Raw genomic sequence first — 23251 nt, 5'->3', positions numbered from 1 at the left:
CGGTGTTTTGATGTCTCAGATGTGACGTAAAAAGTCAAAGTTTTTCCACAATACCTGACGAACATTTAATCTTTGGGCTTCCGTTGCGCAATGGTTAACGCCGTCGGCTGTTAACCGAAAGGTTGGTGGTTCGAGCCCACCCAAGAGCGGTGTTGTGAAATCTCACATGTAACGTAAAAATCCAAAGTTTTTCCACAATATCTGACGAACATTTAATCGTTGGGCTTCCGTGGCGCAATGGTTAGCGCGTTCGGCTGTTAACTGAAAGGTTGGTGGTTCGAGCCCACCCGGGAGCGGTGTTGTGAAATCTCACAGGTAACGTAAAACTCCAAAGTTTTTCCACAATACCTGACGAACATTTAATCTTTGGGCTTCCGTTGCGCAATGGTTAACGCCGTCGGCTGTTAACCGAAAGGTTGGTGGTTCGTGCCCATCCGGGAGCTGTGTTGTGAGGTCTTAGATGTAACGTAAAATTCACAGTTTTTTAAAAATAACTGACGAACATTTAATTTTTGGGCTTCCGTGGCGCAATGGTTAGAGCGTTCTGCTGTTATTCAAAAGGTTTGTGGTTCGAGCCCATCCGGGAGCGGTGTTGTGAAGTCTCAGATGTGACGTAAAAAGTCAAAGTTTTTCCACAATACCTGACGACCGTTTAATCTTTGGGCTTCCGTGGCGCAATGGTTAGCGCGTTCGGCTGTTAACCGAAAGGTTGGTGGCTCGAGCCCACCCGGGAGCGGTGTTGTGAAATCTCACATGTAACGTAAAAATCCAAAGTTTTTCCACAATACCTGACGAACATTTAATCTTTGGGCTTCCGTTGCGCAATGGTTAACGCCGTCGGCTGTTAACCGAAAGGTTGGTGGTTCGAGCCCATCCGGGAGCGGTGTTGTGAGGTCATAGATGTAACGTAAAATTCAGAGTTTTTTAAAAATAACTGACGAACATTTAATTTTTGGGCTTCCGTGGCGCAATGGTTAGCGCGTTCGGCTGTTAACAGAAAGGTTGGTGGTTCGAGCCCACCCGGGAGCGGTGTTGTGAGCTCTCACATGTAACGTAAAAAGCCAAAGTGTTTCCACAATACCCGACGACCATTTAATTTTTGGGCTTCCGTGGCGCAATGGTTAGCGCGTTCGGCTGTTAACCGAAAGGTTGGTGGTTCGAGCCCATCCGTGAGCGGTGTTGTGAGGTCTGAGATGTGACGTAAAAAGTCAAAGTTTTTCCACAACACCTGACGAACATTTAATCTTTGGGCTTCCGTTGCGCAATGGTTAACGCCGTCGGCTGTTAACCGAAAGGTTGGTGGTTCGAGCCCACCCAAGAGCGGTGTTGTGAAATCTCACATGTAACGTAAAAATCCAAAGTTTTTCCACAATACCTGACGAACATTTAATCGTTGGGCTTCCGTGGCGCAATGGTTAGCGCGTTCGGCTGTTAACCGAAAGGTTGGTGGTTCGAGCCCACCCGGGAGCGGTGTTGTGAAATCTCACAGGTAACGTAAAACTCAGAGTTTTTTAAAAATACCTGACGAACATTTAATCTTTGGGCTTCTGTGGCGCAATGGTTAGCGCGTTCGGCTGTTAACAGAAAGGTTGGTGGTTCGAGCCCACCCGGGAGCGGTGTTGTGAGCTCTCACATGTAACGTAAAATGCCAAAGTGTTTCCACAATACCCGACGACCATTTAATTTTTGGGCTTCCGTGGCGCAATGGTTAGCGCGTTCGGCTGTTAACCGAAAGGTTAGTGGTTCGAGCCCATCCGTGAGCGGTGTTGTGAGGTCTCAGATGTGACGTAAAAAGTCAAAGTTTTTCCACAATACCTGACGAACATTTAATCTTTGGGCTTCCGTTGCGCAATGGTTAACGCCGTCGGCTGTTAACCGAGAGGTTGGTGGTTCGAACCCACCCAAGAGCGGTGTTGTGAAATCTCACATGTAACGTAAAAATCCAAAGTTTTTCCACAATACCTGACGAACATTTAATCTTTGGGCTTCCGTTGCACAATGGTTAACGCCGTCGGCTGTTAACCGAAAGGTTGGTGGTTCGAGCCCATCCGGGAGCGGTGTTGTGAGGTCTTAGATGTAACGTAAAATTCAGAGTTTTTTAAAAATAACTGACGAACATTTAATTTTTGGTCTTCCGTGGCGCAATGGTTAGAGCGTTCTGCTGTTATTCAAAAGGTTTGTGGTTCGAGCCCATCCGGGAGCGGTGTTGTGAAGTCTCAGATGTGACGTAAAAAGTCAAAGTTTTTCCACAATACCTGACGACCGTTTAATCTTTGGGCTTCCGTGGCGCAATGGTTAGCGCGTTCGGCTGTTAACCGAAAGGTTGGTGGCTCGAGCCCACCCGGGAGCGGTGTTGTGAAATCTCACATGTAACGTAAAAATCCAAAGTTTTTCCACAATACCTGACGAACATTTAATCTTTGGGCTTCCGTTGCGCAATGGTTAACGCCGTCGGCTGTTAACCGAAAGGTTGGTGGTTCGAGCCCATCCGGGAGCGGTGTTGTGAGGTCATAGATGTAACGTAAAATTCAGAGTTTTTCCACAATACCTGACGAACATTTAATCTTTGGGCTTCCGTGGCGCAATGGTTAGCGCGTTCGGCTGTTAACTGAAAGGTTGGTGGTTCGAGACCATCCGGGAGCGGTGTTGTGAGGTCTCAGATGTGACGTAAAAAGTCAAAGTTTTTCCACAATACCTGACGAACATTTAATTTTTGGGCTTCCGTGGCGCAATGGTTAGCGCGTTCGGCTGTTAACCGAAAGGTTGGTGGTTCGAGCCCACCCGGGAGCGGTGTTGTGAAATCTCACATGTAACGTAAAAATCCAAAGTTTTTCCACAATACGACGAACATTTTATCTTTGGGCTTCCGTTGCGCAATGGTTAACGCCGTCGGCTGTTAACCGAAAGGTTGGTGGTTCGAGCCCATCCGGGAGCGGTGTTGTGAGGTCTTAGATGTAACGTAAAATTCAGAGTTTTTTAAAAATAACTGACGAACATTTAATTTTTGGGCTTCCGTGGCGCAATGGTTAGCGCGTTCGGCTGTTAACCGAAAGGTTGGTGGTTCGAGCCCATCCGGGAGCGGTGTTGTGAGGTCTTAGATGTAACGTAAAATTCAGAGTTTTTTAAAAATACCTGACGAACATTTAATCTTTGGGCTTCTGTGGCGCAATGGTTAGCGCGTTCGGCTGTTAACAGAAAGGTTGGTGGTTCGAGCCCACCCGGGAGCGGTGTTGTGAGCTCTCACATGTAACGTAAAAAGCCAAAGTGTTTCCACAATACCCGACGACCATTTAATTTTTGGGCTTCCGTGGCGCAATGGTTAGCGCGTTCGGCTGTTAACCGAAAGGTTGGTGGTTCGAGCCCATCCGTGAGCGGTGTTGTGAGGTCTGAGATGTGACGTAAAAAGTCAAAGTTTTTCCACAATACCTGACGAACATTTAATCGTTGGGCTTCCGTGGCGCAATGGTTAGCGCGTTCGGCTGTTAACCGAAAGGTTGGTGGTTCGAGCCCACCCGGGAGCGGTGTTGTGAAATCTCACAGGTAACGTAAAACTCAGAGTTTTTTAAAAATACCTGACGAACATTTAATCTTTGGGCTTCTGTGGCGCAATGGTTAGCGCGTTCGGCTGTTAACCGAAAGGTTAGTGGTTCGAGCCCATCCGTGAGCGGTGTTGTGAGGTCTGAGATGTGACGTAAAAAGTCAAAGTTTTTCCACAATACCTGACGAACATTTAATCTTTGGGCTTCCGTTGCGCAATGGTTAACGCCGTCGGCTGTTAACCGAAAGGTTGGTGGTTCGAGCCCACCCAAGAGCGGTGTTGTGAAATCTCACATGTAACGTAAAAATCCAAAGTTTTTCCACAATACCTGACGAACATTTAATCGTTGGGCTTCCGTGGCGCAATGGTTAGCGCGTTCGGCTGTTAACCGAAAGGTTGGTGGTTCGAGCCCACCCGGGAGCGGTGTTGTGAAATCTCACAGGTAACGTAAAACTCAGAGTTTTTTAAAAATACCTGACGAACATTTAATCTTTGGGCTTCTGTGGCGCAATGGTTAGCGCGTTCGGCTGTTAACCGAAAGGTTGGTGGTTCGAGCCCACCCGGGAGCGGTGTTGTGAAATCTCACAGGTAACGTAAAACTCAGAGTTTTTTAAAAATACCTGACGAACATTTAATCTTTGGGCTTCTGTGGCGCAATGGTTAGCGCGTTCGGCTGTTAACAGAAAGGTTGGTGGTTCGAGCCCACCCGGGAGCGGTGTTGTGAGCTCTCACATGTAACGTAAAATGCCAAAGTGTTTCCACAATACCCGACGACCATTTAATTTTTGGGCTTCCGTGGCGCAATGGTTAGCGCGTTCGGCTGTTAACCGAAAGGTTAGTGGTTCGAGCCCATCCGTGAGCGGTGTTGTGAGGTCTCAGATGTGACGTAAAAAGTCAAAGTTTTTCCACAATACCTGACGAACATTTAATCTTTGGGCTTCCGTTGCACAATGGTTAACGCCGTCGGCTGTTAACCGAAAGGTTGGTGGTTCGAGCCCATCCGGGAGCGGTGTTGTGAGGTCTTAGATGTAACGTAAAATTCAGAGTTTTTTAAAAATAACTGACGAACATTTAATTTTTGGTCTTCCGTGGCGCAATGGTTAGAGCGTTCTGCTGTTATTCAAAAGGTTTGTGGTTCGAGCCCATCCGGGAGCGGTGTTGTGAAGTCTCAGATGTGACGTAAAAAGTCAAAGTTTTTCCACAATACCTGACGACCGTTTAATCTTTGGGCTTCCGTGGCGCAATGGTTAGCGCGTTCGGCTGTTAACCGAAAGGTTGGTGGCTCGAGCCCACCCGGGAGCGGTGTTGTGAAATCTCACATGTAACGTAAAAATCCAAAGTTTTTCCACAATACCTGACGAACATTTAATCTTTGGGCTTCCGTTGCGCAATGGTTAACGCCGTCGGCTGTTAACCGAAAGGTTGGTGGTTCGAGCCCATCCGGGAGCGGTGTTGTGAGGTCATAGATGTAACGTAAAATTCAGAGTTTTTCCACAATACCTGACGAACATTTAATCTTTGGGCTTCCGTGGCGCAATGGTTAGCGCGTTCGGCTGTTAACTGAAAGGTTGGTGGTTCGAGACCATCCGGGAGCGGTGTTGTGAGGTCTCAGATGTGACGTAAAAAGTCAAAGTTTTTCCACAATACCTGACGAACATTTAATTTTTGGGCTTCCGTGGCGCAATGGTTAGCGCGTTCGGCTGTTAACCGAAAGGTTGGTGGTTCGAGCCCACCCGGGAGCGGTGTTGTGAAATCTCACATGTAACGTAAAAATCCAAAGTTTTTCCACAATACGACGAACATTTTATCTTTGGGCTTCCGTTGCGCAATGGTTAACGCCGTCGGCTGTTAACCGAAAGGTTGGTGGTTCGAGCCCATCCGGGAGCGGTGTTGTGAGGTCTTAGATGTAACGTAAAATTCAGAGTTTTTTAAAAATAACTGACGAACATTTAATTTTTGGGCTTCCGTGGCGCAATGGTTAGCGCGTTCGGCTGTTAACCGAAAGGTTGGTGGTTCGAGCCCATCCGGGAGCGGTGTTGTGAGGTCTTAGATGTAACGTAAAATTCAGAGTTTTTTAAAAATACCTGACGAACATTTAATCTTTGGGCTTCTGTGGCGCAATGGTTAGCGCGTTCGGCTGTTAACAGAAAGGTTGGTGGTTCGAGCCCACCCGGGAGCGGTGTTGTGAGCTCTCACATGTAACGTAAAAAGCCAAAGTGTTTCCACAATACCCGACGACCATTTAATTTTTGGGCTTCCGTGGCGCAATGGTTAGCGCGTTCGGCTGTTAACCGAAAGGTTGGTGGTTCGAGCCCATCCGTGAGCGGTGTTGTGAGGTCTGAGATGTGACGTAAAAAGTCAAAGTTTTTCCACAATACCTGACGAACATTTAATCTTTGGGCTTCCGTTGCGCAATGGTTAACGCCGTCGGCTGTTAACCGAAAGGTTGGTGGTTCGAGCCCACCCAAGAGCGGTGTTGTGAAATCTCACATGTAACGTAAAAATCCAAAGTTTTTCCACAATACCTGACGAACATTTAATCGTTGGGCTTCCGTGGCGCAATGGTTAGCGCGTTCGGCTGTTAACCGAAAGGTTGGTGGTTCGAGCCCACCCGGGAGCGGTGTTGTGAAATCTCACAGGTAACGTAAAACTCAGAGTTTTTTAAAAATACCTGACGAACATTTAATCTTTGGGCTTCTGTGGCGCAATGGTTAGCGCGTTCGGCTGTTAACCGAAAGGTTGGTGGTTCGAGCCCATCCGGGAGCGGTGTTGTGAGGTCTTAGATGTAACGTAAAATTCAGAGTTTTTTAAAAATACCTGACGAACATTTAATCTTTGGGCTTCTGTGGCGCAATGGTTAGCGCGTTCGGCTGTTAACAGAAAGGTTGGTGGTTCGAGCCCACCCGGGAGCGGTGTTGTGAGCTCTCACATGTAACGTAAAAAGCCAAAGTGTTTCCACAATACCCGACGACCATTTAATTTTTGGGCTTCCGTGGCGCAATGGTTAGCGCGTTCGGCTGTTAACCGAAAGGTTGGTGGTTCGAGCCCATCCGTGAGCGGTGTTGTGTGGTCTGAGATGTGACGTAAAAAGTCAAAGTTTTTCCACAATACCTGACGAACATTTAATCTTTGGGCTTCCGTTGCGCAATGGTTAACGCCGTCGGCTGTTAACCGAAAGGTTGGTGGTTCGAGCCCACCCAAGAGCGGTGTTGTGAAATCTCACATGTAACGTAAAAATCCAAAGTTTTTCCACAATACCTGACGAACATTTAATCGTTGGGCTTCCGTGGCGCAATGGTTAGCGCGTTCGGCTGTTAACCGAAAGGTTGGTGGTTCGAGCCCACCCGGGAGCGGTGTTGTGAAATCTCACAGGTAACGTAAAACTCAGAGTTTTTTAAAAATACCTGACGAACATTTAATCTTTGGGCTTCTGTGGCGCAATGGTTAGCGCGTTCGGCTGTTAACAGAAAGGTTGGTGGTTCGAGCCCACCCGGGAGCGGTGTTGTGAGCTCTCACATGTAACGTAAAATGCCAAAGTGTTTCCACAATACCCGACGACCATTTAATTTTTGGGCTTCCGTGGCGCAATGGTTAGCGCGTTCGGCTGTTAACCGAAAGGTTAGTGGTTCGAGCCCATCCGTGAGCGGTGTTGTGAGGTCTCAGATGTGACGTAAAAAGTCAAAGTTTTTCCACAATACCTGACGAACATTTAATCTTTGGGCTTCCGTTGCGCAATGGTTAACGCCGTCGGCTGTTAACCGAAAGGTTGGTGCTTCGAGCCCACCCGGGAGCGGTGTTGTGAAATCTCACAGGTAACGTAAAACTCCAAAGTTTTTCCACAATACCTGACGAACATTTAATCTTTGGGCTTCCGTTGCGCAATGGTTAACGCCGTCGGCTGTTAACCGAAAGGTTGGTGGTTCGTGTCCATCCGGGAGCTGTGTTGTGAGGTCTTAGATGTAACGTAAAATTCACAGTTTTTTAAAAATAACTGACGAACATTTAATTTTTGGGCTTCCGTGGCGCAATGGTTAGAGCGTTCAGCTGTTGTTCAAAAGGTTTGTGGTTCGAGCCCATCCGGGAGCGGTGTTTTGAAGTCTCTGATGTGACGTAAAAAGTCAGAGTTTTTCCACAATACCTGACGACCATTTCATTTCTGAGCTTCCTTGGCTCGAAGGTTTATGCGTTCGGATGTTAACCAAAAGGTTGGTGCTTCGAGCCCACCCGGGAGCGGTGTTGTGAAGTCTCAGATGTGACGTAAATAGTCAAAGTTTTTCCACAATACCTAACGAACATTTAATCTTTGGGCTTCCGTTGCACAATGGTTAACGCCGTCGGCTGTTAACCGAAAGGTTGGTGGTTCGAGCCCATCCGGGAGCGGTGTTGTGAGGTCTTAGATGTAACGTAAAATTCAGAGTTTTTTAAAAATAACTGACGAACATTTAATTTTTGGTCTTCCGTGGCGCAATGGTTAGAGCGTTCTGCTGTTATTCAAAAGGTTTGTGGTTCGAGCCCATCCGGGAGCGGTGTTTTGAAGTCTCTGATGTGACGTAAAAAGTCAGAGTTTTTCCACAATACCTGACGACCATTTCATTTCTGAGCTTCCTTGGCTCGAAGGTTAGCGCGTTCGGATGTTAACCAAAAGGTTGGTGGTTCGAGCCCACCCGGCTGCCGTGTTGTGAAGTCTCAAATGTAACGTAAAAAGCCAAAGTTTTTCCACAATACCTGACGACCGTTTAATTTTTAAGCTTCCGTGGCGCGATGGTTAGCGCGTTCGGCTGTTAACCGAAAGGTTGGTGGTTCGAGCCCACCCGGGAGCGGTGTTGTGAAATCTCACATGTAACGTAAAAATCCAAAGTTTTTCCACAATACCTGACGAACATTTAATCTTTGGGCTTCCGTTGCGCAATGGTTAACGCCGTCGGCTGTTAGCCGAAAGGTTGGTGGTTCGAGCCCATCCGGGAGCGGTGTTGTGAGGTCTTAGATGTAACGTAAAATTCAGAGTTTTTCCACAATACCTGACGACCATTTCATTTCTGAGCTTCCTTGGCTCCATGGTTAGCGTGTTCGGATGTTAAGCTTAAGGTTGGTGGTTCGAGCCCACCCGGGAGCAGTGTTGTGAAGTCTCAAATGTAACGTAAAAAGCCAAAGTTTTTCCACAATACCTGACGACCATTTAATTTTTGGGCTTCCGTGGCTCAATGGTTAGCGCGTTCGGCTGTTAACTAATAGGTTGGTGGTTCAAGCCCACCCGGGAGCGGAGTTGTGAAATCTCACAGGTAACGTAAAAATCCAAAGTTTTTCCACAATACCTGACGAACATTTAATCTTTGGGCTTCCGTTGCGCAATGGTTAACGCCGTCGGCTGTTAACCGAAAGGTTGGTGGTTCGAGCCCATCCGGGAGCGGTGTTGTGAGGTCTTAGATGTAACGTAAAATTCAGAATTTTTTAAAAATATCTGACGAACATTTAATTTTTGGGCTTCCGTGGCGCAATGGTTAGCGCGTTCAGCTGTTATTCAAAAGGTTTGTGGTTCGAGCCTATCCGGGAGCGGTGTTTTGAAGTCTCTGATGTGACGTAAAAAGTCAGAGTTTTTCCACAATACCTGACGACCATTTCATTTCTGAGCTTCCTTGGCTCGAAGGTTAGCGCGTTCGGATGTTAACCAAAAGGTTGGTGGTTCGAGCCCACCCGGCTGCCGTGTTGTGAAGTCTCAAATGTAACGTAAAAAGCCAAAGTTTTTCCACAATACCTGACGACCGTTTAATTTTTGAGCTTCCGTGGCGCAATGGTTAGCGCGTTCGGCTGTTAACAGAAAGGTTGGTGGTTCGAGCCCACCCGGGAGCGGTGGTGTGAGATCTCAAACGTAATGTCAAATGCCAAAGTTTTTGCACAATACCTGACGACCATTTAATTTTTGAGCTTCCGTGGCGCAATGGTTAGCGCGTTCGGCTGTTAACCGAAAGGTTGGTGGTTCGAGCCCACCCGGGAGCGGTGTTGTGAAATCTCACAGGTAACGTAAAACTCAGAGTTTTTTAAAAATACCTGACGAACATTTAATCTTTGGGCTTCTGTGGCGCAATGGTTAGCGCGTTCGGCTGTTAACAGAAAGGTTGGTGGTTCGAGCCCACCCGGGAGCGGTGTTGTGAGCTCTCACATGTAACGTAAAATGCCAAAGTGTTTCCACAATACCCGACGACCATTTAATTTTTGGGCTTCCGTGGCGCAATGGTTAGCGCGTTCGGCTGTTAACCGAAAGGTTAGTGGTTCGAGCCCATCCGTGAGCGGTGTTGTGAGGTCTCAGATGTGACGTAAAAAGTCAAAGTTTTTCCACAATACCTGACGAACATTTAATCTTTGGGCTTCCGTTGCGCAATGGTTAACGCCGTCGGCTGTTAACCGAAAGGTTGGTGCTTCGAGCCCACCCGGGAGCGGTGTTGTGAAATCTCACAGGTAACGTAAAACTCCAAAGTTTTTCCACAATACCTGACGAACATTTAATCTTTGGGCTTCCGTTGCGCAATGGTTAACGCCGTCGGCTGTTAACCGAAAGGTTGGTGGTTCGTGTCCATCCGGGAGCTGTGTTGTGAGGTCTTAGATGTAACGTAAAATTCACAGTTTTTTAAAAATAACTGACGAACATTTAATTTTTGGGCTTCCGTGGCGCAATGGTTAGAGCGTTCAGCTGTTGTTCAAAAGGTTTGTGGTTCGAGCCCATCCGGGAGCGGTGTTTTGAAGTCTCTGATGTGACGTAAAAAGTCAGAGTTTTTCCACAATACCTGACGACCATTTCATTTCTGAGCTTCCTTGGCTCGAAGGTTTATGCGTTCGGATGTTAACCAAAAGGTTGGTGCTTCGAGCCCACCCGGGAGCGGTGTTGTGAAGTCTCAGATGTGACGTAAATAGTCAAAGTTTTTCCACAATACCTAACGAACATTTAATCTTTGGGCTTCCGTTGCACAATGGTTAACGCCGTCGGCTGTTAACCGAAAGGTTGGTGGTTCGAGCCCATCCGGGAGCGGTGTTGTGAGGTCTTAGATGTAACGTAAAATTCAGAGTTTTTTAAAAATAACTGACGAACATTTAATTTTTGGTCTTCCGTGGCGCAATGGTTAGAGCGTTCTGCTGTTATTCAAAAGGTTTGTGGTTCGAGCCCATCCGGGAGCGGTGTTTTGAAGTCTCTGATGTGACGTAAAAAGTCAGAGTTTTTCCACAATACCTGACGACCATTTCATTTCTGAGCTTCCTTGGCTCGAAGGTTAGCGCGTTCGGATGTTAACCAAAAGGTTGGTGGTTCGAGCCCACCCGGCTGCCGTGTTGTGAAGTCTCAAATGTAACGTAAAAAGCCAAAGTTTTTCCACAATACCTGACGACCGTTTAATTTTTAAGCTTCCGTGGCGCGATGGTTAGCGCGTTCGGCTGTTAACCGAAAGGTTGGTGGTTCGAGCCCACCCGGGAGCGGTGTTGTGAAATCTCACATGTAACGTAAAAATCCAAAGTTTTTCCACAATACCTGACGAACATTTAATCTTTGGGCTTCCGTTGCGCAATGGTTAACGCCGTCGGCTGTTAGCCGAAAGGTTGGTGGTTCGAGCCCATCCGGGAGCGGTGTTGTGAGGTCTTAGATGTAACGTAAAATTCAGAGTTTTTCCACAATACCTGACGACCATTTCATTTCTGAGCTTCCTTGGCTCCATGGTTAGCGTGTTCGGATGTTAAGCTTAAGGTTGGTGGTTCGAGCCCACCCGGGAGCAGTGTTGTGAAGTCTCAAATGTAACGTAAAAAGCCAAAGTTTTTCCACAATACCTGACGACCATTTAATTTTTGGGCTTCCGTGGCTCAATGGTTAGCGCGTTCGGCTGTTAACTAATAGGTTGGTGGTTCAAGCCCACCCGGGAGCGGAGTTGTGAAATCTCACAGGTAACGTAAAAATCCAAAGTTTTTCCACAATACCTGACGAACATTTAATCTTTGGGCTTCCGTTGCGCAATGGTTAACGCCGTCGGCTGTTAACCGAAAGGTTGGTGGTTCGAGCCCATCCGGGAGCGGTGTTGTGAGGTCTTAGATGTAACGTAAAATTCAGAATTTTTTAAAAATATCTGACGAACATTTAATTTTTGGGCTTCCGTGGCGCAATGGTTAGCGCGTTCAGCTGTTATTCAAAAGGTTTGTGGTTCGAGCCTATCCGGGAGCGGTGTTTTGAAGTCTCTGATGTGACGTAAAAAGTCAGAGTTTTTCCACAATACCTGACGACCATTTCATTTCTGAGCTTCCTTGGCTCGAAGGTTAGCGCGTTCGGATGTTAACCAAAAGGTTGGTGGTTCGAGCCCACCCGGCTGCCGTGTTGTGAAGTCTCAAATGTAACGTAAAAAGCCAAAGTTTTTCCACAATACCTGACGACCGTTTAATTTTTGAGCTTCCGTGGCGCAATGGTTAGCGCGTTCGGCTGTTAACAGAAAGGTTGGTGGTTCGAGCCCACCCGGGAGCGGTGGTGTGAGATCTCAAACGTAATGTCAAATGCCAAAGTTTTTGCACAATACCTGACGACCATTTAATTTTTGAGCTTCCGTGGCGCAATGGTTAGCGCGTTCGGCTGTTAACCGAAAGGTTGGTGGTTCGAGCCCACCCGGGAGCGGTGTTGTGAAATCTCACATGTAACGTAAAAATCCAAAGTTTTTCCACAATACCTGACGAACATTTAATCTTTGGGCTTCCGTTGCGCAATGGTTAACGCCGTCGGCTGTTAACCGAAAGGTTGGTGGTTCGAGCCCATCCGGGAGCGGTGTTGTGAGGTTAGATGTAACGTAAAATTCAGAGTTTTTTAAAAATAACTGACGAACATTTAATTTTTGGGCTTCCGTGGCGCAATGGTTAGCGCGTTCGGCTGTTAACCGAAAGGTTGGTGGTTCGAGCCCATCCGGGAGCGGTGTTGTGAAGTCTCAGATGTGACGTAAAAAGTCAAAGTTTTTCCACAATACCTGACGACCATTTCATTTCTGAGCTTCCTTGGCTCCATGGTTAGCGTGTTCGGATGTTAAGCTTAAGGTTGGTGGTTCGAGCCCACCCGGGAGCAGTGTTGTGAAGTCTCAAATGTAACGTAAAAAGCCAAAGTTTTTCCACAATACCTGACGACTGTTTAATTTTTGAGCTTCCGTGGCGCAATGGTTAGCGCGTTCGGCTGTTAACCGAAAGGTTGGTGGTTCGAGCCCACCCGGGAGCGGTGTTGTGAAATCTCACATGTAACGTAAAAATCCAAAGTTTTTCCACAATACCTGACGAACATTTAATCTTTGGGCTTCCGTTGCGCAATGGTTAACGCCGTCGGCTGTTAACCGAAAGGTTGGTGGTTCGAGCCCATCCGGGAGCGGTGTTGTGAGGTCTTAGATGTAACGTAAAATTCAGAGTTTTTTAAAAATATCTGACGAACATTTAATTTTTGGGCTTCCGTGGCGCAATGGTTAGCGCGTTCAGCTGTTATTCAAAAGGTTTGTGGTTCGAGCCCATCCGGGAGCGGTGTTTTGAAGTCTCTGATGTGACGTAAAAAGTCAGAGTTTTTCCACAATACCTGACGACCATTTCATTTCTGAGCTTCCTTGGCTCGAAGGTTAGCGCGTTCGGATGTTAACCAAAAGGTTGGTGGTTCGAGCCCACCCGGCTGCCGTGTTGTGAAGTCTCAAATGTAACGTAAAAAGCCAAAGTTTTTCCACAATACCTGACGACCGTTTAATTTTTGAGCTTCCGTGGCGCAATGGTTAGCGCGTTCGGCTGTTAACAGAAAGGTTGGTGGTTCGAGCCCACCCGGGAGCGGTGTTGTGAGATCTCAAACGTAATGTCAAATGCCAAAGTTTTTGCACAATACCTGACGACCATTTAATTTTTGAGCTTCCGTGGCGCAATGGTTAGCGCGTTCGGCTGTTAACCGAAAGGTTGGTGGTTCGAGCCCACCCGGGAGCGGTGTTGTGAAATCTCACATGTAACGTAAAAATCCAAAGTTTTTCCACAATACCTGACGAACATTTAATCTTTGGGCTTCCGTTGCGCAATGGTTAACGCCGTCGGCTGTTAACCGAAAGGTTGGTGGTTCGAGCCCATCCGGGAGCGGTGTTGTGAGGTCTTAGATGTAACGTAAAATTCAGAGTTTTTTAAAAATAACTGACGAACATTTAATTTTTGGGCTTCCGTGGCGCAATGCTTAGCGCGTTCGGCTGTTAACCGAAAGGTTGGTGGTTCGAGCCCATCCGGGAGCGGTGTTGTGAAGTCTCAGATGTGACGTAAAAAGTCAAAGTTTTTCCACAATACCTGACGACCATTTCATTTCTGAGCTTCCTTAGCTCCATGGTTAGCGTGTTCGGATGTTAAGCTTAAGGTTGGTGGTTCGAGCCCACCCGGGAGCAGTGTTGTGAAGTCTCAAATGTAACGTAAAAAGCCAAAGTTTTTCCACAATACCTGACGACCGTTTACTTTTTGAGCTTCCGTGGCGCAATGGTTAGCGCGTTCGGCTGTTAACCGAAAGGTTGGTGGTTCGAGCCCACCCGGGAGCGGTGTTGTGAAATCTCACATGTAACGTAAAAATCCAAAGTTTTTCCACAATACCTGACGAACATTTAATCTTTGGGCTTCCGTTGCGCAATGGTTAACGCCGTCGGCTGTTAACCGAAAGATTGGTGGTTCGAGCCCATCCGGGAGCGGTGTTGTGAGGTCTTAGATGTAACGTAAAATTCAGAGTTTTTTAAAAATAACTGACGAACATTTAATTTTTGGGCTTCCGTGGCGCAATGGTTAGCGCGTTCGGCTGTTAACCGAAAGGTTGGTGGTTCGAGCCCATCCGGGAGCGGTGTTGTGAAGTCTCAGATGTGACGTAAAATGTCAAAGTTTTTCCACAATACCTGACGACCATTTCATTTCTGAGCTTCCTTGGCTCCATGGTTAGCGTGTTCGGATGTTAAGCTTAAGGTTGGTGGTTCGAGCCCACCCGGGAGCAGTGTTGTGAAGTCTCAAATGTAACGTAAAAAGCCAAAGTTTTTCCACAATACCTGACGACCATTTAATTTTTGGGCTTCCGCGGCTCAATGGTTAGCGCGTTCGGCTGTTAACTAATAGGTTGGTGGTTCGAGCCCACCCGGGAGCGGAGTTGTGAAATCTCACATGTAACGTAAAAATCCAAAGTTTTTCCACAATACCTGACGAACATTTAATCTTTGGGCTTTTGTTGCGCAATGGTTAACGCCGTCGGCTGTTAACCGAAAGGTTGGTGGTTCGAGCCCATCCGGGAGCGGTGTTGTGAGGTCTTAGATGTAACGTAAAATTCAGAGTTTTTTAAAAATAACTGACGAACATTTAATTTTTGGGCTTCCGTGGCGCAATGGTTAGCGCGTTCGGCTGTTAACCGAAAGGTTGGTGGTTCGAGCCCATCCGGGAGCGGTGTTGTGAAGTCTCAGATGTGACGTAAAAAGTCAAAGTTTTTCCACAATACCTGACGACCATTTCATTTCTGAGCTTCCTTGGCTCCATGGTTAGCGTGTTCGGATGTTAAGCTTAAGGTTGGTGGTTCGAGCCCACCCGGGAGCAGTGTTGTGAAGTCTCAAATGTAACGTAAAAAGCCAAAGTTTTTCCACAATACCTGACGACCGTTTAATTTTTGAGCTTCCGTGGCGCAATGGTTAGCGCGTTCGGCTGTTAACCGAAAGGTTGGTGGTTCGAGCCCACCCGGGAGCGGTGTTGTGAAATCTCACATGTAACGTAAAAATCCAAAGTTTTTCCACAATACCTGACGAACATTTAATCTTTGGGCTTCCGTTGCGCAATGGTTAACGCCGTCGGCTGTTAACCGAAAGATTGGTGGTTCGAGCCCATCCGGGAGCGGTGTTGTGAGGTCTTAGATGTAACGTAAAATTCAGAGTTTTTTAAAAATAACTGACGAACATTTAATTTTTGGGCTTCCGTGGCGCAATGGTTAGCGCGTTCGGCTGTTAACCGAAAGGTTGGTGGTTCGAGCCCATCCGGGAGCGGTGTTGTGAAGTCTCAGATGTGACGTAAAATGTCAAAGTTTTTCCACAATACCTGACGACCATTTCATTTCTGAGCTTCCTTGGCTCCATGGTTAGCGTGTTCGGATGTTAAGCTTAAGGTTGGTGGTTCGAGCCCACCCGGGAGCAGTGTTGTGAAGTCTCAAATGTAACGTAAAAAGCCAAAGTTTTTCCACAATACCTGACGACCATTTAATTTTTGGGCTTCCGCGGCTCAATGGTTAGCGCGTTCGGCTGTTAACTAATAGGTTGGTGGTTCGAGCCCACCCGGGAGCGGAGTTGTGAAATCTCACATGTAACGTAAAAATCCAAAGTTTTTCCACAATACCTGACGAACATTTAATCTTTGGGCTTTTGTTGCGCAATGGTTAACGCCGTCGGCTGTTAACCGAAAGGTTGGTGGTTCGAGCCCATCCGGGAGCGGTGTTGTGAGGTCTTAGATGTAACGTAAAATTCAGAGTTTTTTAAAAATAACTGACGAACATTTAATTTTTGGGCTTCCGTGGCGCAATGGTTAGCGCGTTCGGCTGTTAACCGAAAGGTTGGTGGTTCGAGCCCATCCGGGAGCGGTGTTGTGAAGTCTCAGATGTGACGTAAAAAGTCAAAGTTTTTCCACAATACCTGACGACCATTTCATTTCTGAGCTTCCTTGGCTCCATGGTTAGCGTGTTCGGATGTTAAGCTTAAGGTTGGTGGTTCGAGCCCACCCGGGAGCAGTGTTGTGAAGTCTCAAATGTAACGTAAAAAGCCAAAGTTTTTCCACAATACCTGACGACCGTTTAATTTTTGAGCTTCCGTGGCGCAATGGTTAGCGCGTTCGGCTGTTAACCGAAAGGTTGGTGGTTCGAGCCCACCCGGGAGCGGTGTTGTGAAATCTCACATGTAACGTAAAAATCCAAAGTTTTTCCACAATACCTGACGAACATTTAATCTTTGGGCTTCCGTTGCGCAATGGTTAACGCCGTCGGCTGTTAACCGAAAGGTTAGTGGTTCGAGCCCATCCGGGAGCGGTGTTGTGAGGTCTTAGATGTAACGTAAAATTCAGAGTTTTTTAAAAATAACTGACGAACATTTAATTTTTGGGCTTCCGTGGCGCAATGGTTAGCGCGTTCGGCTGTTAACCGAAAGGTTGGTGGTTCGAGCCCATCCGGGAGCGGTGTTGTGAAGTCTCAGATGTGACGTAAAAAGTCAAAGTTTTTCCACAATACCTGACGACCATTTCATTTCTGAGCTTCCTTGGCTCCATGGTTAGCGTGTTCGGATGTTAAGCTTAAGGTTGGTGGTTCGAGCCCACCCGGGAGCAGTGTTGTGAAGTCTCAAATGTAACGTACAAGGCCAAAGTTTTTCCACAATACCTGACGACCGTTTAATTTTTGAGCTTCCGTGGCGCAATGGTTAGCGCGTTCGGCTGTTAACCGAAAGGTTGGTGGTTCGAGCCCACCCGGGAGCGGTGTTGTGAAATCTCACATGTAACGTAAAAATCCAAAGTTTTTCCACAATACCTGACGAACATTTAATCTTTGGGCTTCCGTTGCGCAATGGTTAACGCCGTCGGCTGTTAACCGAAAGATTGGTGGTTCGAGCCCATCCGGGAGCGGTGTTGTGAGGTCTTAGATGTAACGTAAAATTCAGAGTTTTTATAAAATAACTGACGAACATTTAATTTTTGGGCTTCCGTGGCGCAATGGTTAGCGCGTTCGGCTGTTAACCGAAAGGTTGGTGGTTCGAGCCCATCCGGGAGCGGTGTTGTGAAGTCTCAGATGTGATGTAAAAAGTCAAAGTTTTTCCACAATACCTGACGACCATTTCATTTCTGAGCTTCCTTGGCTCCATGGTTAGCGTGTTCGGCTGTTAACCGAAAGGTTGGTGGTTCGAGCCCATCCGGGAGCGGTGTTGTGAGGTCTTAGATGTAACGTAAAATTCAGAGTTTTTTAAAAATATCTGACGAACATTTAATTTTTGGGCTTCCGTGGCGCAATGGTTAGCGCGTTCAGCTGTTATTCAAAAGGTTTGTGGTTCGAGCCCATCCGGGAGCGGTGTTTTGAAGTCTCTGATGTGACGTAAAAAGTCAGAGTTTTTCCACAATACCTGACGACCATTTCATTTCTGAGCTTCCTTGGCTCGAAGGTTAGCGCGTTCGGATGTTAACCAAAAGGTTGGTGGTTCGAGCCCACCCGGCTGCCGTGTTGTGAAGTCTCAAATGTAACGTAAAAAGCCAAAGTTTTTCCACAATAGCTGACGACCGTTTAATTTTTGAGCTTCCGTGGCGCAATGGTTAGCGCGTTCGGCTGTTAACAGAAAGGTTGGTGGTTCGAGCCCACCCGGGAGCGGTGTTGTGAGATCTCAAACGTAATGTCAAATGCCAAAGTTTTTCCACAATACCTGACGACCATTTAATTTTTGAGCTTCCGTGGCGCAATGGTTAGCGCGTTCGGGTGTTAAACGAAAGGTTGGTGGTTCGAGCCCACCCGGGAGCGGTGTTGTGAATTTTCACATGTAACGTAAAAATCCAAAGTTTTTCCACAATACCTGACGAACATTTAATCTTTGGGCTTCCGTTGCGCAATGGTTAACGCCGTCGGCTGTTAACCGAAAGGTTGGTGGTTCGAGCCCATCTGGGAGCGGTGTTGTGAGGTCTTAGATGTAACGTAAAATTCAGAGTTTTTTTAAAAATAACTGACGAACATTTAATTTTTGGGCTTCCGTGGCGCAATGGTTAGCGCGTTCGGCTGTTAACCGAAAGGTTGGTGGTTCGAGCCCATCCGTGAGCGGTGTTGTGAGGTCTCAGATGTGACGTAAAATCAAAGTTTTTCCACAATACCTGACGACCATTTCATTTCTGAGCTTCCTTGGCTCCATGGTTAGCGTGTTCGGATGTTAAGCTTAAGGTTGGTGGTTCGAGCCCACCCGGGAGCAGTGTTGTGAAGTCTCAAATGTAACGTAAAAAGCCAAAGTTTTTCCACAATACCTGACGACCATTTAATTTTTGGGCTTCCGTGGCTCAATGGTTAGCGCGTTCGGCTGTTAACTAATAGGTTGGTGGTTCGAGCCCACCCGGGAGCGGAGTTGTGAAATCTCACAGGTAACGTAAAAATCCAAAGTTTTTCCACAATACCTGACGAACATTTAATCTTTGGGCTTCCGTTGCGCAATGGTTAACGCCGTCGGCTGTTAACCGAAAGGTTGGTGGTTCGGGCCCATCCGGGAGCGGTGTTGTGAGGTCTTAGATGTAACGTAAAATTCAGAGTTTTTTAAAAATATCTGACGAACATTTAATTTTTGGGGTTCCGTGGCGCAATGGTTAGCGCGTTCAGCTCTTATTCAAAAGGTTTGTGGTTCGAGCCCATCCGGGAGCGGTGTTTTGAAGTCTCTGATGTGACGTAAAAAGTCAGAGTTTTTCCACAATACCTGACGACCATTTCATTTCTGAGCTTCCTTGGCTCGAAGGTTAGCGCGTTCGGATGTTAACCAAAAGGTTGGTGGTTCGAGCCCACCCGGCTGCCGTGTTGTGAAGTCTCAAATGTAACGTAAAAAGCCAAAGTTTTTCCACAATACCTGACGACCGTTTAATTTTTGGGCTTCCGTGGCGCAATGGTTAGCGCGTTCGGCTGTTAACCGAAAGGTTGGTGGTTCGAGCCCACCCGGGAGCGGTGTTGTGAGATCTCAAACGTAATGTCAAATGCCAAAGTTTTTCCACAATACCTGACGACCATTTAATTTTTGAGCTTCCCTGGCGCAATGGTTAGCGCGTTCGGCTGTTAACCGAAAGGTTGGTGGTTCGAGCCCACCCGGGAGCGGTGTTGTGAAATCTCACATGTAACGTAAAAATCCAAAGTTTTTCCACAATACCTGACGAACATTTAATCTTTGGGCTTCCGTTGCGCAATGGTTAACGCCGTCGGCTGTTAACCGAAAGGTTGGTGGTTCGAGCCCATCCGGGAGCGGTGTTGTGAGGTCTTAGATGTAACGTAAAATTCAGAGTTTTTTAAAAATAACTGACGAACATTTAATTTTTGGGCTTCCGTGGCGCAATGGTTAGCGCGTTCGGCTGCTAACCGAAAGGTTGGTGGTTCGAGCCCATCCGGGAGCGGTGTTGTGAAGTCTCAGATGTGACGTAAAAAGTCAAAGTTTTTCCACAATACCTGACGACCATTTCATTTCTGAGCTTCCTTGGCTCCATGGTTAGCGTGTTCGGATGTTAAGCTTAAGGTTGGTGGTTCGAGCCCACCCGGGAGCAGTGTTGTGAAGTCTCAAATGTAACGTAAAAAGCCAAAGTTTTTCCACAATACCTGACGACCATTTAATTTTTGGGCTTCCGCGGCTCAATGGTTAGCGCGTTCGGCTGTTAACTAATAGGTTGGTGGTTCGAGCCATCCCGGGAGCGGAGTTGTGAAATCTCACATGTAACGTAAAAATCCAAAGTTTTTCCACAATACCTGACGAACATTTAATCTTTGGGCTTCCGTTGCGCAATGGTTAACGCCGTCGGCTGTTAACCGAAAGATTGGTGGTTCGAGCCCATCCGGGAGCGGTGTTGTGAGGTCTTAGATGTAACGTAAAATTCAGAGTTTTTTAAAAATAACTGACGAACATTTAATTTTTGGGCTTCCGTGGCGCAATGGTTAGCGCGTTCGGCTGTTAACCGAAAGGTTGGTGGTTCGAGCCCATTCGGGAGCGGTGTTGTGAAGTCTCAGATGTGACGTAAAAAGTCAAAGTTTTTCCACAATACCTGACGACCATTTCATTTCTGAGCTTCCTTGGCTCCATGGTTAGCGTGTTCGGATGTTAAGCTTAAGGTTGGTGGTTCGAGCCCACCCGGGAGCAGTGTTGTGAAGTCTCAAATGTAACGTAAAAAGCCAAAGTTTTTCCACAATACCTGACGACCATTTAATTTTTGGGCTTCCGTGGCTCAATGGTTAGCGCGTTCGGCTGTTAACTAATAGGTTGGTGGTTCGAGCCCACCCGGGAGCGGAGTTGTGAAATCTCACAGGTAACGTAAAAATACAAAGTTTTTCCACAATACCTGACGAACATTTAATCTTTGGGCTTCCGTTGCGCAATGGTTAACGCCGTCGGCTGTTAACCGAAAGGTTGGTGGTTCGAGCCCATCCGGGAGCGGTGTTGTGAGGTCTTAGATGTAACGTAAAATTCAGAGTTTTTTAAAAATATCTGACGAACATTTAATTTTTGGGCTTCCGTGGCGCAATGGTTAGCGCGTTCAGCTGTTATTCAAAAGGTTTGTGGTTCGAGCCCATCCGGGAGCGGTGTTTTGAAGTCTCTGATGTGACGTAAAAAGTCAGAGTTTTTCCACAATACCTGACGACCATTTCATTTCTGAGCTTCCTTGGCTCGAAGGTTAGCGCGTTCGTATGTTAACCAAAAGGTTGGTGGTTCGAGCCCACCCGGCTGCCGTGTTGTGAAGTCTCAAATGTAACGTAAAAAGCCAAAGTTTTTCCACAACACCTGACGACCGTTTAATTTTTGAGCTTCCGTGGCGCAATGGTTAGCGCGTTCGGCTGTTAACCGAAAGGTTGGTGGTTCGAGCCCACCCGGGAGCGGTGTTGTGAGATCTCAAACGTAATGTCAAATGCCAAAGTTTTTCCACAATACCTGACGACCATTTAATTTTTGAGCTTCCCTGGCGCAATGGTTAGCGCGTTCGGCTGTTAACCGAAAGGTTGGTGGTTCGAGCCCACCCGGGAGCGGTGTTGTGAAATCTCACATGTAACGTAAAAATCCAAAGTTTTTCCACAATACCTGACGAACATTTAATCTTTGGGCTTCCGTTGCGCAATGGTTAACGCCGTCGGCTGTTAACCGAAAGGTTGGTGGTTCGAGCCCATCCGGGAGCGGTGTTGTGAGGTCTTAGATGTAACGTAAAATTCAGAGTTTTTTAAAAATAACTGACGAACATTTAATTTTTGGGCTTCCGTGGCGCAATGGTTAGCGCGTTCGGCTGCTAACCGAAAGGTTGGTGGTTCGAGCCCATCCGGGAGCGGTGTTGTGAAGTCTCAGATGTGACGTAAAAAGTCAAAGTTTTTCCACAATACCTGACGACCATTTCATTTCTGAGCTTCCTTGGCTCCATGGTTAGCGTGTTCGGATGTTAAGCTTAAGGTTGGTGGTTCGAGCCCACCCGGGAGCAGTGTTGTGAAGTCTCAAATGTAACGTAAAAAGCCAAAGTTTTTCCACAATACCTGACGACCATTTAATTTTTGGGCTTCCGCGGCTCAATGGTTAGCGCGTTCGGCTGTTAACTAATAGGTTGGTGGTTCGAGCCATCCCGGGAGCGGAGTTGTGAAATCTCACATGTAACGTAAAAATCCAAAGTTTTTCCACAATACCTGACGAACATTTAATCTTTGGGCTTCCGTTGCGCAATGGTTAACGCCGTCGGCTGTTAACCGAAAGATTGGTGGTTCGAGCCCATCCGGGAGCGGTGTTGTGAGGTCTTAGATGTAACGTAAAATTCAGAGTTTTTTAAAAATAACTGACGAACATTTAATTTTTGGGCTTCCGTGGCGCAATGGTTAGCGCGTTCGGCTGTTAACCGAAAGGTTGGTGGTTCGAGCCCATTCGGGAGCGGTGTTGTGAAGTCTCAGATGTGACGTAAAAAGTCAAAGTTTTTCCACAATACCTGACGACCATTTCATTTCTGAGCTTCCTTGGCTCCATGGTTAGCGTGTTCGGATGTTAAGCTTAAGGTTGGTGGTTCGAGCCCACCCGGGAGCAGTGTTTTGAAGTCTCAAATGTAACGTAAAAAGCCAAAGTTTTTCCACAATACCTGACGACCATTTAATTTTTGGGCTTCCGTGGCTCAATGGTTAGCGCGTTCGGCTGTTAACTAATAGGTTGGTGGTTCGAGCCCACCCGGGAGCGGAGTTGTGAAATCTCACAGGTAACGTAAAAATACAAAGTTTTTCCACAATACCTGACGAACATTTAATCTTTGGGCTTCCGTTGCGCAATGGTTAACGCCGTCGGCTGTTAACCGAAAGGTTGGTGGTTCGAGCCCATCCGGGAGCGGTGTTGTGAGGTCTTAGATGTAACGTAAAATTCAGAGTTTTTTAAAAATATCTGACGAACATTTAATTTTTGGGCTTCCGTGGCGCAATGGTTAGCGCGTTCAGCTGTTATTCAAAAGGTTTGTGGTTCGAGCCCATCCGGGAGCGGTGTTTTGAAGTCTCTGATGTGACGTAAAAAGTCAGAGTTTTTCCACAATACCTGACGACCATTTCATTTCTGAGCTTCCTTGGCTCGAAGGTTAGCGCGTTCGTATGTTAACCAAAAGGTTGGTGGTTCGAGCCCACCCGGCTGCCGTGTTGTGAAGTCTCAAATGTAACGTAAAAAGCCAAAGTTTTTCCACAATACCTGACGACCGTTTAATTTTTGAGCTTCCGTGGCGCAATGGTTAGCGCGTTCGGCTGTTAACCGAAAGGTTGGTGGTTCGAGCCCACCCGGGAGCGGTGTTGTGAGATCTCAAACGTAATGTCAAATGCCAAAGTTTTTCCACAATACCTGACGACCATTTAATTTTTGAGCTTCCCTGGCGCAATGGTTAGCGCGTTCGGCTGTTAACCGAAAGGTTGGTGGTTCGAGCCCACCCAGGAGCGGTGTTGTGAAATCTCACATGTAACGTAAAAATCCAAAGTTTTTCCACAATACCTGACGAACATTTAATCTTTGG

The 23251-nt window shown here is 47.0% G+C and overlaps 20 non-coding genes across 20 annotated transcripts; all 20 read left to right on the top strand.

Annotated features, from left to right (window-relative positions):
* Positions 1-1397: 1397 nt before the first annotated feature.
* Positions 1398-1470, top strand: TRNAN-GUU (transfer RNA asparagine (anticodon GUU)). The gene has a single exon. It is a non-coding gene; the product is annotated as a tRNA-Asn (tRNA).
* Positions 1471-2717: 1247 nt separating this feature from the next.
* TRNAN-GUU (transfer RNA asparagine (anticodon GUU)) lies at positions 2718-2790 on the top strand. Its single transcript has one exon. It is a non-coding gene; the product is annotated as a tRNA-Asn (tRNA).
* Positions 2791-3448: 658 nt separating this feature from the next.
* On the top strand, positions 3449-3521 carry TRNAN-GUU (transfer RNA asparagine (anticodon GUU)). Its single transcript has one exon. It is a non-coding gene; the product is annotated as a tRNA-Asn (tRNA).
* Positions 3522-3888: 367 nt separating this feature from the next.
* Positions 3889-3961, top strand: TRNAN-GUU (transfer RNA asparagine (anticodon GUU)). The gene has a single exon. It is a non-coding gene; the product is annotated as a tRNA-Asn (tRNA).
* Positions 3962-5207: 1246 nt separating this feature from the next.
* TRNAN-GUU (transfer RNA asparagine (anticodon GUU)) lies at positions 5208-5280 on the top strand. The gene has a single exon. It is a non-coding gene; the product is annotated as a tRNA-Asn (tRNA).
* An 805-nt stretch (positions 5281-6085) lies between these two features.
* TRNAN-GUU (transfer RNA asparagine (anticodon GUU)) lies at positions 6086-6158 on the top strand. The gene has a single exon. It is a non-coding gene; the product is annotated as a tRNA-Asn (tRNA).
* Positions 6159-6818: 660 nt separating this feature from the next.
* On the top strand, positions 6819-6891 carry TRNAN-GUU (transfer RNA asparagine (anticodon GUU)). Its single transcript has one exon. It is a non-coding gene; the product is annotated as a tRNA-Asn (tRNA).
* Positions 6892-9459: 2568 nt separating this feature from the next.
* TRNAN-GUU (transfer RNA asparagine (anticodon GUU)) lies at positions 9460-9532 on the top strand. Its single transcript has one exon. It is a non-coding gene; the product is annotated as a tRNA-Asn (tRNA).
* Positions 9533-12100: 2568 nt separating this feature from the next.
* Positions 12101-12173, top strand: TRNAN-GUU (transfer RNA asparagine (anticodon GUU)). The gene has a single exon. It is a non-coding gene; the product is annotated as a tRNA-Asn (tRNA).
* Positions 12174-12685: 512 nt separating this feature from the next.
* Positions 12686-12758, top strand: TRNAN-GUU (transfer RNA asparagine (anticodon GUU)). The gene has a single exon. It is a non-coding gene; the product is annotated as a tRNA-Asn (tRNA).
* A 661-nt stretch (positions 12759-13419) lies between these two features.
* Positions 13420-13492, top strand: TRNAN-GUU (transfer RNA asparagine (anticodon GUU)). The gene has a single exon. It is a non-coding gene; the product is annotated as a tRNA-Asn (tRNA).
* Positions 13493-14006: 514 nt separating this feature from the next.
* On the top strand, positions 14007-14079 carry TRNAN-GUU (transfer RNA asparagine (anticodon GUU)). Its single transcript has one exon. It is a non-coding gene; the product is annotated as a tRNA-Asn (tRNA).
* A 1101-nt stretch (positions 14080-15180) lies between these two features.
* On the top strand, positions 15181-15253 carry TRNAN-GUU (transfer RNA asparagine (anticodon GUU)). The gene has a single exon. It is a non-coding gene; the product is annotated as a tRNA-Asn (tRNA).
* Positions 15254-16354: 1101 nt separating this feature from the next.
* On the top strand, positions 16355-16427 carry TRNAN-GUU (transfer RNA asparagine (anticodon GUU)). Its single transcript has one exon. It is a non-coding gene; the product is annotated as a tRNA-Asn (tRNA).
* A 514-nt stretch (positions 16428-16941) lies between these two features.
* Positions 16942-17014, top strand: TRNAN-GUU (transfer RNA asparagine (anticodon GUU)). Its single transcript has one exon. It is a non-coding gene; the product is annotated as a tRNA-Asn (tRNA).
* Positions 17015-19141: 2127 nt separating this feature from the next.
* TRNAN-GUU (transfer RNA asparagine (anticodon GUU)) lies at positions 19142-19214 on the top strand. Its single transcript has one exon. It is a non-coding gene; the product is annotated as a tRNA-Asn (tRNA).
* A 367-nt stretch (positions 19215-19581) lies between these two features.
* TRNAS-GCU (transfer RNA serine (anticodon GCU)) lies at positions 19582-19654 on the top strand. Its single transcript has one exon. It is a non-coding gene; the product is annotated as a tRNA-Ser (tRNA).
* Positions 19655-21049: 1395 nt separating this feature from the next.
* TRNAN-GUU (transfer RNA asparagine (anticodon GUU)) lies at positions 21050-21122 on the top strand. The gene has a single exon. It is a non-coding gene; the product is annotated as a tRNA-Asn (tRNA).
* Positions 21123-21489: 367 nt separating this feature from the next.
* On the top strand, positions 21490-21562 carry TRNAS-GCU (transfer RNA serine (anticodon GCU)). Its single transcript has one exon. It is a non-coding gene; the product is annotated as a tRNA-Ser (tRNA).
* A 1395-nt stretch (positions 21563-22957) lies between these two features.
* On the top strand, positions 22958-23030 carry TRNAN-GUU (transfer RNA asparagine (anticodon GUU)). The gene has a single exon. It is a non-coding gene; the product is annotated as a tRNA-Asn (tRNA).
* Positions 23031-23251: the final 221 nt, after the last annotated feature.

Source organism: Phalangium opilio, unplaced genomic scaffold, assembly GCF_054372755.1.
Source record: "Phalangium opilio isolate 3A_F unplaced genomic scaffold, DU_Popi_V2 ptg000352l_1, whole genome shotgun sequence".
In the NCBI taxonomy this organism is placed as follows: domain Eukaryota; kingdom Metazoa; phylum Arthropoda; class Arachnida; order Opiliones; family Phalangiidae; genus Phalangium; species Phalangium opilio.
Note: the sequence above shows the minus strand (reverse complement) of the source record. Positions and strands in the feature narration are given on the sequence as shown.